Below are 18544 nucleotides of genomic sequence, written 5' to 3' on the forward strand. Positions count from 1 at the left end.
CACTGTATATATATATATATATATTTTTTTTTATTAATTTTTTGACAAATTATATATATTTCCAGACAATAGGGATGTAACAATTACCTATAGTAATGAAAAACCATTGTAAAATCCTCTATTATAATATTTTCAAATAAGCCTTTTATCTTGCAAATTAATACAAATGTTTACCTATTAAATGTCTATATTTACATGTACTTATATACACATTCTCAACTGCTCGTAAGGTTGAACTTGAGATAGTCATGGCATGTAAATACTTTGGGATTGTTATTGATGAGAATTTGTCTTTGAAAACACACATAAAAAACTTGTGGCTAAACTTAAAATTATTATAGTTTTTTTTTCTTTAGAAACAATTTGTGTTTGTCCCTACAACTTAGGAAACGCTTGATTCTGACCACTTTTATGCTTTTGCTAGATTATGGAGACTTGCTTTTTATGAATGCACCTGACACATATTTGAAAAAAACTGGATTGTGTATATCACTGTGCCTTAGATTTTATTACTGGCAGTGGTAATCTTGTCCACAATTGGGATTTGTATACAAAAGCAAACTGTCTATCTTTGTCAGTCTGCGGATGTTTTTTATATATATATAAATCACTTCTTGGTCTGGTTCCCCCTTGTTTATGTCCTTATATGTGTAGAGACTCCAGTTGCTACTGTTTAAAGTCACAGGACATCCATAGCGTGTTGGTTCCTAAAGCCAATACAAGTCTCGGTAAAAAAGCCTTCAAATTTGATGCTCCATGGTCATGGAATGAATTACGTAAAGATCTGAGGCTACCTGAACTGATTACTTTGGGGGGATTTCAGGCCATTTTAAAGGATTGAGAAGATGTTTCTATTGTGAACTGTTACTTGTTTTTAAATTGTTTTTATTGAAACATTTTATTTACATGTTTTTTGTATGTTTATGTTGTAGGTAATTTGTACTTTTAACTGTAGTGTGTCAGTGCTCCTGTTTTTTGTTGTTTTTCTATTTATTCATGAAAGCTGTTTTTGCTTCCCTTTTGGCCAGGTCACTCCTGTAAAAGAGATTTTAATCTCAATGCATTTTTTTTACCTGGTTAAATGAAGGAAAATATAAATGAAATGAATTATAATCATGATAATTTTGTTCGTAATTACAGTGATATGAACTTTTCCCATCATTATATCACTAAAAGACAACATTTTGTGTGTCAGCTTTGTGTTATTGGTGACAAAGTGTATTATTTTAAGGTTTAAGTATCGAAATGTATCCTTTATCTCGTTATATTATGTGTTTTTGCTCTTCCTTGGGCACTAATACACTCCCACACCATCACAGATACTGGCTTTTGAACTTTGTGCCTAGAACAATCCGGATGGTTCTTTTCCTCTTTGTTTCAGAGGACACGACGTCCACAGTTTCCAAAAACAATTTGAAACTTGGACTCGTCAGACCACAGAACACTTTTCTACTTTGCATCAGTCCATCTTAGATGAGCTCCGGCCCAGCGAAGCCGGCGGCGTTTATGGGTTTTGTTGATAAATGGCTTTCGCTTTGCATAGTAGAGTTTTAACTTGCACTTACAGATGTAGCGAGGAACTGTAGTTACTCACAGTGGCTTTCTTGAAGTGTTTCTGAGACCATGTGGTGGTCGCTTTTTGATGCAGTACCGCCTGAGGGTTCCAAGGTCACGGGCATTCAATGTTACGTGCAGTGATTTCTCCAGATTCTCTGAACCTTTTGATGATATTACAGACCGTAGATGGTGAAATCTCTAAATTCCTTGCACAATTTGCTCACGCAATTGTTCGCAAAGTGGTGACCCTTGACCCATCCTTGTTTGTGAATGACTGAGCATTTCATGGAAGCTGCTTTTATACCCAATCATGGCATCCACCTGTTCCCAATTAGCCTGTTCACCTGTGGGATGTTCCAAATAAGTGTTTGATGAACATTCCTCAACTTTCTCAGTCTTTTTTGCCACTTGTGCCAGCTTTTTTGAGACATGTTGCAGGCATCAAATTCCAAATGAGCCGATATTTGCAAAAAATAAAGTTTTCCAGTTCGAACGTTTAATATCTTGTCTTTGCAGTCTATTCAATTGAATATAGGTTGAAAAGGATTTGCAAATCATTGTATTCTGTTTTTATTTGCAATTTACACTACGTGCCAACTTCACAGGTTTTGGGGTTTGTACATTGTTTTTTTGTTTTTTTATTTATTTCAAAGATACGTTGCGGCCAACAAAACTTGTGATGCAGGCTGCAATTGACCACACTCATATAATAATGTATGTTTTGGACTCAAACCTGTTTGCCAAAACTCCCACCAGAAATACAACCCAGTGGTCTGCTTTGAACCACGGAGGGAAGTCAGCTGTTATATTATCGACTGCATATTGCAATAAAGCCGTACACTGCAAATTATTTGCCATTTCCCAAGATTTTACATTTTATTTCCAGAAATTGACCTAGTTTAAAATCTATTTACTTATTTTTATTCATTGACTTTACATCAAAATATTAATTTTAGCATGAATAATTATAATTTGTAAATTCTTGTTTAAAATGTTTAAAATTAAGAACTATTCAAATAAGATATGTTGGCTTTCCCTACATGGAAAATTGTGTCTAAAGATTCTGCAACATCCCAAGGATGCTTAATTTAAGAATTGCAAGTTGAATAATGCTTGTTTTCAGAATAAAATGCATTCTATCTTAAAAGTCCTGCTAATTTCTAGATATAAAAATCTTAATTTAGGATGTCTTGTCAAGAAGTTAAACAAGCTGAATGGACAGATACATTTTTTTAAAATTGTTTTTGTCCTGTACAGCTTCTCAGGCAAATCATATAGTTGATGTAGATGCCCATATTGGCTGTTCAGATTTACTTTACAAAAGAGAAGTGTGGGATACTTTTCTTGTTGCCTTATTTGTATTTGACTTTATTAAATGTATTTATATTATCATTTGGTGCAGCCGGGCCGGAGCAGGAGGGGATAGAAAGAGGAAAAAAGGAAGACAGAGGGGGAAATTGTGGGGACAAGAGGGGATTAGACAGAGAGACAAAAACAACAACAGCAAATACGACAAAAACAACAACAACAATAGAGCAACATCAGCAAATACGACATGTACAAATATGATGGTAAAACAAATAGCAAATAAGCAGTTAGCAAAAATAAGAAATAATATAGAAATGACAATGAACATTATTACACTACAAATGGAGCAATACCAATACCAATAGAAAAAGCGCTATTGGTATACAAGTATAACCCATTTATCATGAACAATACCAATACTTTACCTTTATTATCAACAATACAGTTGTTCAAATGCAACAATACATATACGTAATGATAACTTGAGATACGAAAGAATGCAGAAAAATGGAGGGGAAGAAAGAAGCAATCTACATTAACCTTGTAGATTGTTATAGTAACAATAGGTTAAGATTAAGATTAAAGATTAAAGTACCAATGATTGTCACACACACACTAGATGTGGTGAAATTTGTCCTCTGCATTTGACCCATTCCCTTGGGGAGCAGTGGGCAGCAGCGGCGCCGCGCCCGGGAATCATTTTGGTGCTTTGTCAGTGTGCCATGTGTTATACCCAGTTTACCCTAGGGCAACAACATTAATATATTTTTGATGAAACGTGATTATATGCATGAGTGTATGTATGCATATGTACTTGTATATGTACAGAATGTGTATATGTTTGTACAGTGAATGTATATGTACAATATGTGTATATGTATGTTTGTACAGTGAATGTATATGTATAGTATGTGTATGTTTGTATAATGAATGTGCGTGTGGATGTACGAACTTTGAGTGTGTAAATATGTACTGTATTTGTATATGTATGTGGGAGCGTAGGTACCTATGTATGTGTGTATGTATGTATGTGAGTATATGTGAATTTGCATGCACAATACATTTGACTCCCAGTGTGTGTGGGAGCCAGAGTACGGCCCCAGCCCTCCTAAGAGCCCAAACCACAAACAGTAGGTGTGGTGCCCAGGGAACCAGGGACCACCGCCTCCACGCAGCGAAGCCGGCCAGCGACAGGAACCCCAGAGCCCGGCCCACCGCGCCGCCCACAAGGGTCAGCAGTAGGCCGCAGACAGACGCACCCGGTAGAGGACAAGGCACGAGAAAAGCAGGGGACAGCCAGACCCCAAGCCAGCGAGAGACCACACCCCACACGGGCAGAAAGGCGAGACACCCCGCTCGGGGGGCCCGGAGACCACCCGCAACCGGACGGGAAGACCGCCCCCGCCCCACCGGCAACCGGGCCCCCACGAGCCCACCCCCCACCCCCGGAGAGCGCGGCAAGGCCACCCCCCGGCCACCCCACCCAAGTCGGCCGCCGCAGGACCACCCAGCACGGGGCCACAGGAACCACCCACCCCACACGCAGGGACCCCAACGATGGAGATGGAACAACCAGCAACCGCCCCGCCGAGTCCTCCCCCCTGAGGGAGGGGGAAATATAAAAATAAAATATTAATAAAATATATTTAAAAAAAATCTAAATAAATAAATAAATAAATACATTTAAAAAATTTTAAAAAAAAAAGAATTAAAAGAACATCACAGACATGCTGACACCCAAGGTCACTACCCAAGCAACTGGCCGACTCGCAGCACCGAATGGGTGAATGTGGAAATACTGTCAAAGCGCTTTGAGTACCTTGAAGGTAGAAAAGCGCTATACAAGTATTACCCATTTATCATTTATTTATTTACCCCAACTCATCCACAGCCAGGCCAATCGATCCACCGGGCATCCACACCCATACAAACACCTACACATACATACACACATCCACATTTACATACATACATACATACACATACACACATATACACATGCATGCATATACATATACACATACACACACGCACACACACACACACACACAAATATACACATTTATACACCTACATACATATACATATGCACACATATACACATACACATACACATACATACACACACAAAAAAAATAAAATAAAAATAAACCCTTTAAATAAAATAAAATAAATAAAAATAAACAAGAGGCCTGGTCGCCAACAGTGCCCAGCGCCACCAAACCCCGCAGCCCTTCCCGCACGTCCAGGCACCCCCGCCCACCACCCACCAGGCATCCCATCCGGCAAAAAGTCATAAGGGCCAAGCCCCGCACCCACAGCAACATTTTTACTAAAATGTTGTCTTTTTATCTTATATTTTGTACATCCAAGTTTACTTTCTTTTTTAAAATGATTATATTTTTTGTATTTTTCTTTAGATTTAAAGCGTTGTTATCATTATATCTATCTCTCTTTCTCTCTCTCACAAACACACATCCACACAACTCTACTTGCTGAAGGACACAAGTCAATAAACCAACATTTTCTGCTATTTACAGCCATGAATAAGACATACATAGTTCAATAGCTAAAGGTGTTGACTTTATTTATGTGCTTATCTATGCTGGCGGCCTTCATTAGCAATAGAATAGAAAAAGAAAAAAACACATTATATCCCCTTCAGGGAAAACATACTGTGTTACCTGTGCAAAAAATAAGGTAAACAAAGCAATAATAGTGGAAGTACAAACATTTATATGCGTTTTAATTATTAGACTGTATTAGAGTAACAGACAACCCATAGCAAAGCAAAATTGAAGATGAGATCTCATGTATGTCTTATATACATCTCCTAGACATAAAAGAGCACTAATCGAGACCAAAGTAGTTTTCTCATTCTTTTTAGATGTATCTCCTGAGAAATAAGGCTCACAGTGAGCACTGTGAGAGATCTCAAAGTTGTCTCACAGTTATCTCTTTTCCCGATTTCAACTAAGACCAAAATGAGAGATGAATGTGCTGGTCTCCAATATGTCTCAAATATGTCTAAGTGAGAGATATACATGGTTTTGTTTCTCACTACTCACTGTTTGAGTTCTCAGATGTCTCTTTTCTATTTCGGCAAAAAGAAAATTGATGAGTATTGGTTTCAATATGTCTCAATGATGTCTCAGTGAAAGATATACTTGGTTTTGTCTCTCACTGCTCACCATTTGAGTTGTCAGATATGCCTCTTTTCTATCTTAGGAAAAATACATTTAAAATACATTTTAATTTGCACAATTTAATTATACCTCAATCATACTCCAGTTTATCTCTTGCCAACATTTGAAGAAAATAATTAATTCAGACAATATGGATATATGGTTTGTAATATGGTTTATTTACATAATGTTCTACTTAATTTGTTGATTTCTTATACACACGTCATGTACAGTAACTCAGTGACTACAATTGTGAGATTTAAAACTGAACCCAAACAATACTGATATGATCACAAGACACTTTTTAAGACCTTTTAATATTTGTGAACTTTCTAGAGCGATGGTTCTCAAACTCTTTTCACAAAGTACCACTTCAGAAAACATTTGGCTCTCCAACCACCATGATAAGGACTAATATTAAAATACAGTAGTGTAGTAGGCTTAAATATTCATAAAAAAAGACAGTGGTTTTATTTAAAAAGTAAATTTAATATATTGGCCACTGAAATATTACAGACAATGCAAAAACTTAATCAAAAATGATACTCCGTATACAGTACATATTTACAGACTTTTACAGCATCCACGGCTACATCACATCAGTGTGTATTTTCAGAGCATTTGCAACAATGATGAAATATTTGATTTGTGGCTTCTTAGGCCAGTTCAGTTCTTAATTAGTTAAAACTTTTCAAGTGTGTTTGGGAAATGAACTGCAAACACAATGCCAGGCATAGATGTGAAGTCAAGGAAAACAACTTTACCCAATATGTCATCCAAGGATACTACTGTACTGGCAGAGGTTTCCTATAGGGGAATAACATGACTGCATGTACCATTTGTTACACTATCTTGCAGCAAAGAAAAACCTGCATGTTTAAATTCACGAACGGGGGCCCATTTGGCACATGATTGTGCTATGGTAAAGAAGAAATCAATCTGTTCATACTTTGTTTGTCCGTCATTTGAAAAAAAAACTGTAAAATTGTTTCTTCTATTACCTTTATCATAGTGTTTTGATGTGAGATAATTTCTCTTAACGTGTGCCCTGTGAAAGATGCCTACTGTTCCAGAATTGATGCAGTGACCAGCATGTACAGTATTTACAATGCAGAGAGGTGAACTGTGTCCAATGGAAGTTCACTAGATGCTCCATATAGTTTAATCCTAGACAAATCTTTGTTTTCCTGACAGAAACTATCATCTTTAGTCATATGTCTGTACAATTCAGCTATGACATTCCCTGGGTTAATAGTTTGTGAAATAACAGGAATAGACTGCACAAGTTAGACTGCATTTACCATCTGCATAGGTATATTTTGAGTACCATGTATGAGCCTTAACAAATATCATTTTTTGTCTTCAAAGTGGAAACATGAATGAGTCCATAATGGACCAAGGGCCCTGACATTGTCTGCCAGGTGCACAAGAAGGTGTACATTTGCAGTTTCGTACCGCTCACCATAGAGTGTAGCCATTTGAGAACAAACATTCCACAATAGTTTTTCTGCATGATGGATCTGTTCAACCGATATAGAGTCCATCAACAAAATGAAAATGGCTTCACTTAGTAGAAGGAAGTGGTTGTAGTACATTGTTGCAAGAATTCCACGGAAAATAACCGTTTTTTGATTGATTGATTGATTGAGACTTTTATTAGTAGATTGCACAGTACAGTACATATTCCGTACAATTGACCACTAAATGGTAACACCCGAATAAGTTTTTCAACTTGTTTAAGTCGGGGTCCACGTTAATCAATTCATGGTCCATAGAACAGCAAAAGATCCCGGTATTCTGATGCTTTAAAAAACATTCTGTGAGATGCCACTGATCGAGGCTATGTAGTTGAGGATGGAGGACAGTCTTCCTGAAATCGCCTGTCAATTTCTTTGGTATTCTTTGCCATGCTAAAGGGCTGACGAGAAAACTCTGTAGAAAACCACAACATCTTCAAAAGGCGCATTTCTCCGAGGAGGACTGAGTGTGTGTAATCTACGGCAGTGCCTTTGATAAGGTTATACATTTTAAGTTTGCTCAGGCAACAGGGACCCTTTACCCCTTTGACAATGGTTTTGGTTTCATTTGCGATTTTTCATATCCAGTACAAACTTTTAATTGGTGCGCAGTGGCCCTTTGGATCTCTATGTTGGAATGGAAATACATGGGTGTATCCTCTTTCCCCGGTTTCCTGGCTGTTCGCATTTATGACATCCAAATTTCCCATTGTATTGCACTGAATTAAGGACTAATGCTTTAGCAGGCAAGTCGCATGTTCCAGCAATGGTGAGCACTTTACACACAAAAGGTTCACATGTCAACTCTGCAGGTTGCACAATAATTCCATTGTCTGCAAGCTTACTCAGTGTGTCACTTAGTGGTCTCAAAAATGTACCGTATTTTTCGGAGTATAAGTCACACCGACAGAAAATGCATAATAAAGAAGGAAAAAAACATATACTGTATAAGTCGCATTTTTTGGGGAAATGTATTTGATAAAACCCAACACCAAGAATAGACATTCGAAAGGAAATTTAAAATAAATAAAGAATAGTGAACAACAGACTGAATAAGTGTACGTTATATGAGGCATAAATAACCAACTGAGAATGTGCCTGGTATGTTAACGTAACATATTATGGTAAGAGTCATTCAAATAACTATAACATATAGAACATGCTATACGTTTACCAAACAATCCGTCACTCCTAATCGCTAAATCCCATGAAATCTTATACGTCTAGTCTCTTACGTGAATGAGCTAAATAGTATTTGATATTTTACGCTAATGTGTTAATAATTTCACACATAAGTCGCTCCTGACTATAAGTCGCACCCCTGGCCAAACTATGAAAAAAACTGTGACTTATAGTCCGAAAAATACGGTAACCATGGATGGTTTTGAATCCCCATACCAAAGTCCAGCAAATATCATATTCTCTCTTTTTGTGCGTTCCATGAAACTTAATTCATTGACGATACATTAAAAAGGCCACACTGAAAACTTGGAAGATTTTAAAATAGGTACCCCATAGGTGTTCCAAGTAAGTGAGATGTTTTTAGGGTCACTAAGAGGACCACCCCTATCGACAAGCTGTTTTTAAACTTCTGCATCATGTACACCTTCAATGTTGTTAGCATCTGCCTTCTTTCTGCTTAATCTAAAGTTAAGCTTCTCCTGAAAACCTGGCTTGAGGAACAATGACCTTATTTGAGCCTTAATTGGAACCTCTATAAAGGATGAGGATCTTTCTTCTGACACACTGGCCCCACAAGACAGGCATTTTATTTGTTTACTTTCTAACGGCCCAAAACAATTACTGCAGTATTTATGTAATAAAATAGGCGATGATGAAGAGCGGGATAAAAAAAAGTTTTTGAACTTCTGTACACTGTTTAAGCAGTCTGTATTCAGACTATCGGGACAAAGCAACTTGAACATTTTGAGCAAATCGCTTAGGGCCTAATCAGTGACTTTATGACAGTTTACATAACCCATGATGATCAGAAGGCACTCTGAAACGGTTACTGACTGATGCATTGTCATATATTGGTTTGTCTGTTGTGTCCTAGAAATTTGACTCTTCTGCACACTCCTCACTCAAACTATCTTCAAATCATTCATTAAACGTATGTCTGTCATTGTACATCCAATCCCCCATATCAGGGAGAGCTTCCTCAAATGATTGAGATGGATCATACTCAGCATCGACATGTAGTTCAGTTGTTAGGCCATCAGGAGGATCTATGAGGGCTGATCTGGAAAATGGTTTTCCATTGTCTTTGATAGAGTCAAAAGTAGAAATATTTCCATGTGCTGAAATTAAAATAGAATAAAAATCATCAAAGGTTTTTTATAACATTTTGTCACAAGGATAAAACGTATAACGTCTCAGCATATCGCTCACATTCTTACACTCAAAAATGTGTCATATTATAGCAGGATTTGCTCTGTGACAAAATTCACAACAAAACATTAGTCAGACACAGAAGACGGTGAGTGTACCTGGCAGGTAGGGAGAGGCTTGATGTTCCAGAGTGGTACATCCTGCATGGACACCTGGAGGTTGGATGTGTTCCATTTGAAGAGCAGTGTTTTGGGCTCCTTCAGGAGGCACCGCCTCCTGCAGTGTTCCCCTGCTGCTACCTCCTGACACAAAGAAGAGGAACCAAAAAACTCAAAAGATTAAAATTATTTAAAAAAAAGAAGAAAACATGCAAAACAAGAAGCAAGATGACATAAATTGAACACATTATACAAATCCAGCTAATGGAATGCAATTACTTTTTCCCCCACATCTTGATCGCATTATAGTTCATGTTTACATATCTTCTGTGTTTGTGGTAACACATAATCCACAGTAAATGTAACTCATAACAATACAACACACACTATAAAAAGAAAGTGTGGAACTTCAGTGATAAACAATGCCAATTATTAGTAAATACACCGCAGCAAACCAAACCTATGAGAAAGGATCTTGACGAGGGATGCAACATTATTGTAAATATTGCGTTATTTTGGCTTCAACATTCTCACAATAATGCTGTGATGTGTGACGCTATCAAACGAGATCTCTCGTCAGTGTGTTTTTTTCTGACAATATTAAGTGGGCTGATCTAAGAAGTAAACTCGATCTCCCATGATAACCCGTGCAGTGTGGGACAACACAGTTCAAACAGGGGACATTATATAGAGGAAGTGTGCAGGAGTGACGGGAACGTTGGTGCTTCGTAGATCCGAGGAATTGTTGCTGTGAAATATCTCTGTGCCTATAACTGCCGTGTTAGATTAAACTAAAATAAAGTCTGCATACTGCAAGGTAAAGCATGCCAGGTTCATCCCGACCATTTCCAAGTCGACCCAGAGCCGTTGCAGCTCACCAGAGGAAATGCACAAAATAAGAAATGTGCCGACACTACACACCACGATGTCTACAATAAGTTAGGGAATATTAATAATATATTAGAATGAGTTATATGTTAGAACCGTTTTTGGAAAATATTGTTGACGTGAAACCCAGACGCCAGCAAAGGAAAATATCCATTTGTGAGGTATTTACATGATTAAAAGTCAAATTATTACCGGTAGTTACCTGTAACTCTTAAGAATCAGTATTCTACAAACTAATACAAAAATGTCCACTGCAAAGGACAGTTTCTTAGGAAGTTAAAACTTTAAAGACTCTAAACTAAACAGCAGTGATGTAACAATATCAAAATGTCATATCACCGTTACTGTGACCAAAATGATCACTGTTTGCATTATCATCGCAGTATTGTTGAATGTGCTCAAAAAGTAATCATATCCAAACTCATACCAAGTTGTATTAAAAAAAAACCTTATCAGACACACAATATAGTTTCTTGGCAAAAGAAACATTATTGTTTTACATTTGTTACACTGGATGTTTACTGTTTATGTCAGTTTAAAGACACTTATTTGAAAGTTTTGGTTTTTGTTTGTCTTTGTGTGTTACTTGAAATTCTGGATGATTTTGCACCATTCCTTTGCACTTAAAATACCTGTTTATAATAATAAATAGGACTACAACATATGAACATTATGTTTGTGTTCTATTACAGTAAGTGTGTTTATCCTAAACACTCCTGCCACTTCATTTAACACACTTTGACATTTTTGTAACAATATCTTACCGTGGCTTTAACACTGTGACAATATCATACTGTGAAATGTTGATATTGTTACATCCCTAATCATGATCTGATGTTACTTACCAGCATTAACTTGAAGATGAAAAGGTTCAAAGAAGATTAATTACACATGCTGAGATAACTCATATTTCAAGTTTCATTCTTCATACGTAATGCTACTGTATTCAGGGTAAAAGAAAGCAATATTTCCATGCTTGTTCCTGACAAACTGTGAACAGCTTTTTATCCATCTATCTGGTCTGTAAATCTTAATCAGAACTAATTCACATGAACAAAGAACACGCATATACATATAACTTACTTAGACATTGCTCATCAGTCTCCACATTCACATTGGTGGCTGCAGGACGGAATGACTGCAGGAAGAAAAAAAAAAGTATCACATATTATATCTGCTGCCAGCTTAATGCACCACCACTATGCTAGTCTACTCACCAATTGTACAGTCATTCTTGATCGTTTATTTGAGTCGACTTCTTTACCAGTTCTTCTCCATCGTTTTCCAGGTTTTCGTTTTGTCATTTCGACACTCCAATACTATGTAAATACAGACAACGTTTGCTGGAATATACAGTGGGACTTCTTAAATGTAAAACTCTATATTATATTGAAGCAGTGTTTGTTCAGTAATTTATATTGTTACACTTCCAATGTTCTCTGTACATTTATTTCTATCATTGTTATTTCACTATGGGATGTATAAAGTGTATCTTATCACTTGCGATGCAAATAAACTCAAACTCAACTCAACTCGGTGGAGGTGAGTATTGTAGCGGCTGGCTACGGGGTGTTAGCCAATGACTTTGGCTGGGGGGCGGGACTTCCGGGAGGGATAGGGTAGTGACGTTGATAATAGGGAGTGGTGGTTCGAGTTTTGCCGGGAAAAAGGTTAGAGTCTAACCTTTTTCCCGACAAAATTACATCTTGTGCAATAAAGACAAGACAAACAAAGAAGTCGTATGAGCCTGCATTCCTGGGATTATTACAGTATCATAGCTTCTAGCAAGGTGGTTGCACCGTTGAATGCAGCATTTATAGCTCAATTTTCGTAACACGGTGACGTTACAGCAGTTTAAAAAATACTAACTCGTGTGTGTTAAAGTAATTTAAATACCAAAACAATAAATGGTATTACTTACTTTCAGTCGTTATTCCTTCGATGCAGAATTGTTTCTTCCAATCGAAACACGTCACATCCGCCCACTAAATGCGCATGCGTGTTTTCCAGGAAGAGCACATCTCGCGAGAATGTTGTTGAGACAGATCCACATCTCAAAATTTAGATAAAGTTGATTTTCTCCTTATATGTCCATCTGAAAATAGCCATTTTTGGCTATGTGTAACTTTCAAAGGAAGGCAATTCAGAAAAGTCACGCCTTCTATCAGACAGCGGCGGACATGACGCGTTGTTTGCCATCAACGTCAGAAGAAGAAGAAGCGGGAAAACAGTAGGTGGCGTAATATTTTAACATTGTGTGCGCCAACCTCGAACTAAAACGAGGAAGAAGAAGAAAGCGAAGAAGAAAGAGAAGAAGAAGCGGGAAAGTTTTTGGAAACGACGACCGCAACGCTTGCGACAGAAGATTTGGAGAGGTAAGTATCCTAATATTTTTTAGTTGGTCAACATGTAATGTTGTGAAGTGAAAATATTTAAATGTTGTGACAACGAGTGGTCCTTTAGGAGGTTGCGGTAACGCTAATGGCGTCTGCCCAACAAGTAATGTTAGTATACATAATGACCTTCACAATTTGATTCTACAGTGCATATTAATTTGGGGGTTTGACTTAAAAATGTTTTACAATATTGTTGTAGGTAAAGTAACAATCAACAAAGAAGGTCCGGGCTGCATTTTATTGGTATGGCTGGCTAGTAATAAATAAGAGATGACATCCAAAAGTGTTCAATGATTAACAAATTTGCTCCGCCATTTTGAAAGCAGCAGTACATTTGATTATTCGTTGGCAGTGGCCAGTATGTTTTGTATCATGCTATTGATTTTATAAACTGCATATATATTGGAAAATAAAGTAGCTATGTGTATAAAATTTGAAACATTCATTCATTTAAATGAAACCAGTATTATCAGACAGGTCTTGTTAAGACTAGTTACGTGATATAAGAATCATTTTCCTGTGATACGTGTTTAAAAAGCTATGATTGTCTTAACCTGGTCAAAATGCACCAATTTATGGTCAACCTCTTCATTACAAAGTCATTGGGGCTCGATATTTTATTCATGACCTTTTTTGTTAAAAATGCCATAACTTTCTTAATATTTACCCTATTATAAAAAAGTGCCATCAATCCCCCCGCAACCCAAAATAGATAAGAATTAAAATAAGAATTAAACTGTCTGGGTTGAGTTTTTTTTTACTATAGCTAGAACGATCATAAACAATCATTTTGTTTACTTGTTTTTGACCGAAGTTAAATATGATTCACCCAAATAGTTAACATCCATATGGAGTGACCCCATATATGTAAATACTTTCCATGTATATATTATAGTTCAATCCATCTATTTTCTACTGCTTTTCCCTTCCGTGTCGAGGGGGGTGCTGGTGCCTATCCCAGCTGCGCTCGGGCGAAGGCGGGGTACACCCTGGACAAGTCCACACAGATCGACAGACAACATTCACACACTCGCGTCAATTTAGTGTTGCCAATCAACCTATCCCCAGTTTGTGATCCAAAATGTGTTTTTTCATTAACAGGATGGACAAAAAGAAAATTACAACAAAAAAGAGGTTAAGAGTTCCCACAAAGAAAATGAAGGACCTGCATAATTCTCCTCCCCCAAGTGAGCAATCTGGTAAGTCTCTATGTATGTGTGGCCAAGCGGACTACGGATAAAACAAATTGCAGTGTAACATGTAGCTAACAAACTGGAAACAGGACTTTATTAGTTTGTTTAGTATTTAAAGAACAGCTGAGAATGCCACCTTGGGAAAGTCGCCCCAAGGAAGTTAGGTAACAGTACCCTAATTGTAATGAGGCCACACACCTCTAAGACAGCGATGGGCAAGCTCATCCTACTGCATATGCTTTAAAATGCATATAGGGATGGGGAGAGGAAATAATCATAACATTGTTGTCCAAATGAGGTGACAAATACCAGTCCAAATTTGTATACTGAAATAAAACATTTTAAACACTTTCTCTTTTGCACTCTCTCTTTCAGGGTGTTTGGCATTCGTCAGATGGGAGGACGGTTATACCGGCAAAATCTTTAGACATTTTGTCAAGATATGAAGCTCCTGTGCAGATCTTAGATCTTAGAACAGGAGATTCTGTTTTAGCAAAGTGGTCAGATGGTAAATTGTATAGGGCAACTGTTGAATGTATTTCAGGAAAAGATCAGACTAAGTCACCAAAAGGCTGCCAAACTCCGCAGGAGTCATTTTTAAATATGTTGGAAGCCAATGAGCCATCACACTCAACATCAGGGTCTGACACCATTACAGTAGATCGGAACCCACTGTCTGAACATGATAGTATCACAGCGCTGAATCTATCAAGTGACGGGGCACTTGTAACAGGCAGCAACACTGTTGGACCACCACCACCCTATGGGTAAGCTTGACATGTATTACCTCATGCCTATGGGGCTACAAGTTCAAAACTCTTTATAAAATCACATTTGGTGAATTTCCAAACCAAAAAAACAGCATTAACTGAAATATTATTTTATCTGCCATCAAATAATTGTTTCAGTAAATAGTATGTGAATGACAAATACAAATATTTAATGTATTTCATTGCCCAAAACCCAACATCTGTATCCACTTTGATTTCAGGATTAAAAGTTATGAACTTGTTGACCCTGAAAACAATTATTTGCCATCATTTTATTACTTTTTAACCATGGTCAAAATGTTCATAGAGTGTAAATATCCACTCTACAATCTCATGTGTCAAAACTAGGGAGTAACAAAATGAACATTTCATGTCATGGTTACAATTGTTATCACAGTATTGATGAATGTGCTCAAGAAGTACTTGAACACACACTGAAATCTTATAAACAAGTTTTGTTATAAATGATAAATGGGTTATACTTGTATAGCGCTTTTCTACCTTCAAGGTACTCAAAGTGCTTTGACAGTATTTCCACATTTACCCATTCACACACACATTCACACACTGATGGCGGAAGCTGCCATGCAAGGCGCTAACCAGCAGCCATCAGAGGCAAAGGGTGAAGTGTCTTGCCCAAGGACACAACGGACGTGACTAGGAAGGTAGAAGGTGGGAATTGAACCCCAGTAACCAGCAACACTCCGATTGCTGGCACAGCCACTCTACCAACTTCGCCACGCCAAAAAAAAAAAATTGTTACACAATATATACTTTCTTAATAGAAGAAATCTAAGTTTTTAAACATTCAGTTTCACGTCAAAATATAAATTACGCATTTCTTTAAATTAAATATAAATAAAAATATATAGAAATATAAATACAAGTAGTGTAAGGATGGGAGTTGGAGGATGAGTGTCAAAAAACAGAGCTAACTTTGCTTTCTTATCAGCAATCGAGCATTAACGAAACACCCTTGGGTTCTCAGAGCAACTCACAACATCGGAAATGTGTCCCGTGAAACCTGTCCGACCGGAGCTTTCAACAATAACAAAAGTTCCATGGATGAATTAAGTAAACAATATAAAAAAATAGGATCCTAACAAAATTTGTGGAACGCTCGCCTCGGCCGCAGGTACTTGCTGTTGCTCCGCACTGATTTTCAGGACACGGAAACCAAAACAAGCTTGCTAGTTAGCATAATTAGCATCATCGAGCTACCTTACTTGTTGTTGATACTGTTTCGTGATTGGCTGGTGGTGTGTCCCTTCCATTGCTCAGTAAATACTGTTAACTGATTGTCTGTTATAGTATGTCCCTGCCATTGCTCAGTGACACTTCCTGTTTTCTGTTTGCTGGGTTCCCTAATGCAGCGAATCTTGCTTGCTCGAATATTTTATCGAACGCATTTAATATTGATATGATTATGTGTCTATCGCGATATATATTTATTGTTTTATTGCCACAGTGCTATGTAGTATTGATTCTTTAAAAAAATAATTGGGGCTTGCATGGGAGCACTACGTGCGGATAGAAATGTTCCTCTTTTTTGTGAATGTTCCTCTTCTTTTGTCAAAGGTTGCTCACATGCCTGTACTTCCTCTGTGAAATAAAGGAGGTAGGGCGGAAATCTCAATAAGCAATAGTTTAAAAAAACATATTTAAACCAAATATAAGTACTGGTTTGACAGTTTATACTTAATTGTACATTTCATAAATAATCCTGAGATATATAAAGTAATAACTTTTTGGTGATAGTCAATATGTATAACTTAATATTAAAAAATCTGTCATAATCTGTTAGTTGGTATTGTTGACTAAGTGAGTTGTCTATTTCCTTGCAGTCAAGATGATTTCATCTTCAGTATTGGTCCAGTTCCTTTGTGTTTGATGTGAAATGTATCTGTTTAGGAGTACTGTACAGAACGATTATAGATATGGTAAATGTTGGTCATGGTACATTTATTTTCATTATTGGTACGTCCATCATAGAGTAAGGAGAACAAATAATTTATGCACTGCTGATTTTGTAGATTGAGGTCTGTTACTTATATTATTATTATTAATAATAATACTAATATCATTATAGGCACACTTCAATTGTAAGTGATAGAATCCAAAACAAAAATCCGTAAAATCACATTGTATGAATTTTTTTTTAAGTAATTGATGTGCATCTTATTGCATGAAATCTATATTTTATACTTCAGATAAATTAGGTTAAAAAGAGGAAAAAAATGCAAATTACCTGAAAATCATACAATGTCATTTTTTGTTTTGTTTTATATTTTACAGAATCACCTGTCTATTAAATACTTGTTCTCCTTTGGCCGCTGGAAGTTAAAATGCGAGTCAATTCAGTAATTTTTTTGTAGTTCAGTATTTCTCATCTCTTTTGATATTGCATATATATGGACAAGTTGGGTTTATAGAATGGTAATCTATGGTTCAATGAAATTTCATGATAGGTTTACCAAAGAGGGAACCATCGGTCCATCACCCTACAGCGGCAATACAGCCATACCATCACCGTATGGCCTCCACGTCAATTGTCAATTTCTCTATGGGGGCCATACATCTAGCCTACCACCGTATGGCCTCAGCATCAAAGGTCCATCTCCCTACGAAGACCATGCATCCTGCCCATCACTGCATGACTTCAACACTGCTGGCCCATCACCAAATGTCTACATTACCTCTGATCCTTCACCCGGCGTACACACCCCGCTAGCTGGCAAGCTAGCTGGGTTAATCCACCTGACAAAAAAAACCCAGCTTTCCTGGCACCGGACAGGAGAGATGCAGGCAACCCATCTGTCGAGGACACTATCTCATATCGACCGCAGGCAGAAAAATCATGGACGCCATGTGATGGATGTAGGAAGGAGTTCGAAAAAATCCTGCGAGAAAAGCAACGAATCGAAGTAGTCCTCTTGAAAATAGGCAAGTAATTAATGCTAATTTGTTCATGATGTAATTGTTATTTTTACTTAAATTTGTGATTGGGACTTAACACATTCTTTTCTCATTCTGGTATTGTTTGTGCTATTTTTTTCCCTTTCAGATCCGGGCCAAGTCAGAGTACTCCAAACTCTCTGCGACCTGGAGACAATTACAGCGATGGCCCTCCTCAACAATCGGGCCAGCAGGTACTCTTTCCTGAGAGCGGCGTATTCATATCATCGTTCCACCTTGCTGCCATGAGTCATGCTTCAAAGCCCAATTGTATGCGTCTATTCCA

The 18544-nt window shown here is 37.3% G+C and overlaps 1 long non-coding RNA gene across 1 annotated transcript; it reads left to right on the forward strand.

The window, feature by feature from the left end:
* The first annotated feature begins 12965 nt into the window (after positions 1 to 12965).
* Positions 12966 to 18240, forward strand: LOC133648371 (uncharacterized). Its single transcript, XR_009825867.1, has 3 exons — positions 12966 to 13319; positions 14442 to 15300; positions 17772 to 18240. It is a non-coding gene; the product is annotated as an uncharacterized LOC133648371 (long non-coding RNA).
* Positions 18241 to 18544: the final 304 nt, after the last annotated feature.

Source organism: Entelurus aequoreus, linkage group LG04, assembly GCF_033978785.1.
Source record: "Entelurus aequoreus isolate RoL-2023_Sb linkage group LG04, RoL_Eaeq_v1.1, whole genome shotgun sequence".
Classification (NCBI taxonomy): domain Eukaryota; kingdom Metazoa; phylum Chordata; class Actinopteri; order Syngnathiformes; family Syngnathidae; genus Entelurus; species Entelurus aequoreus.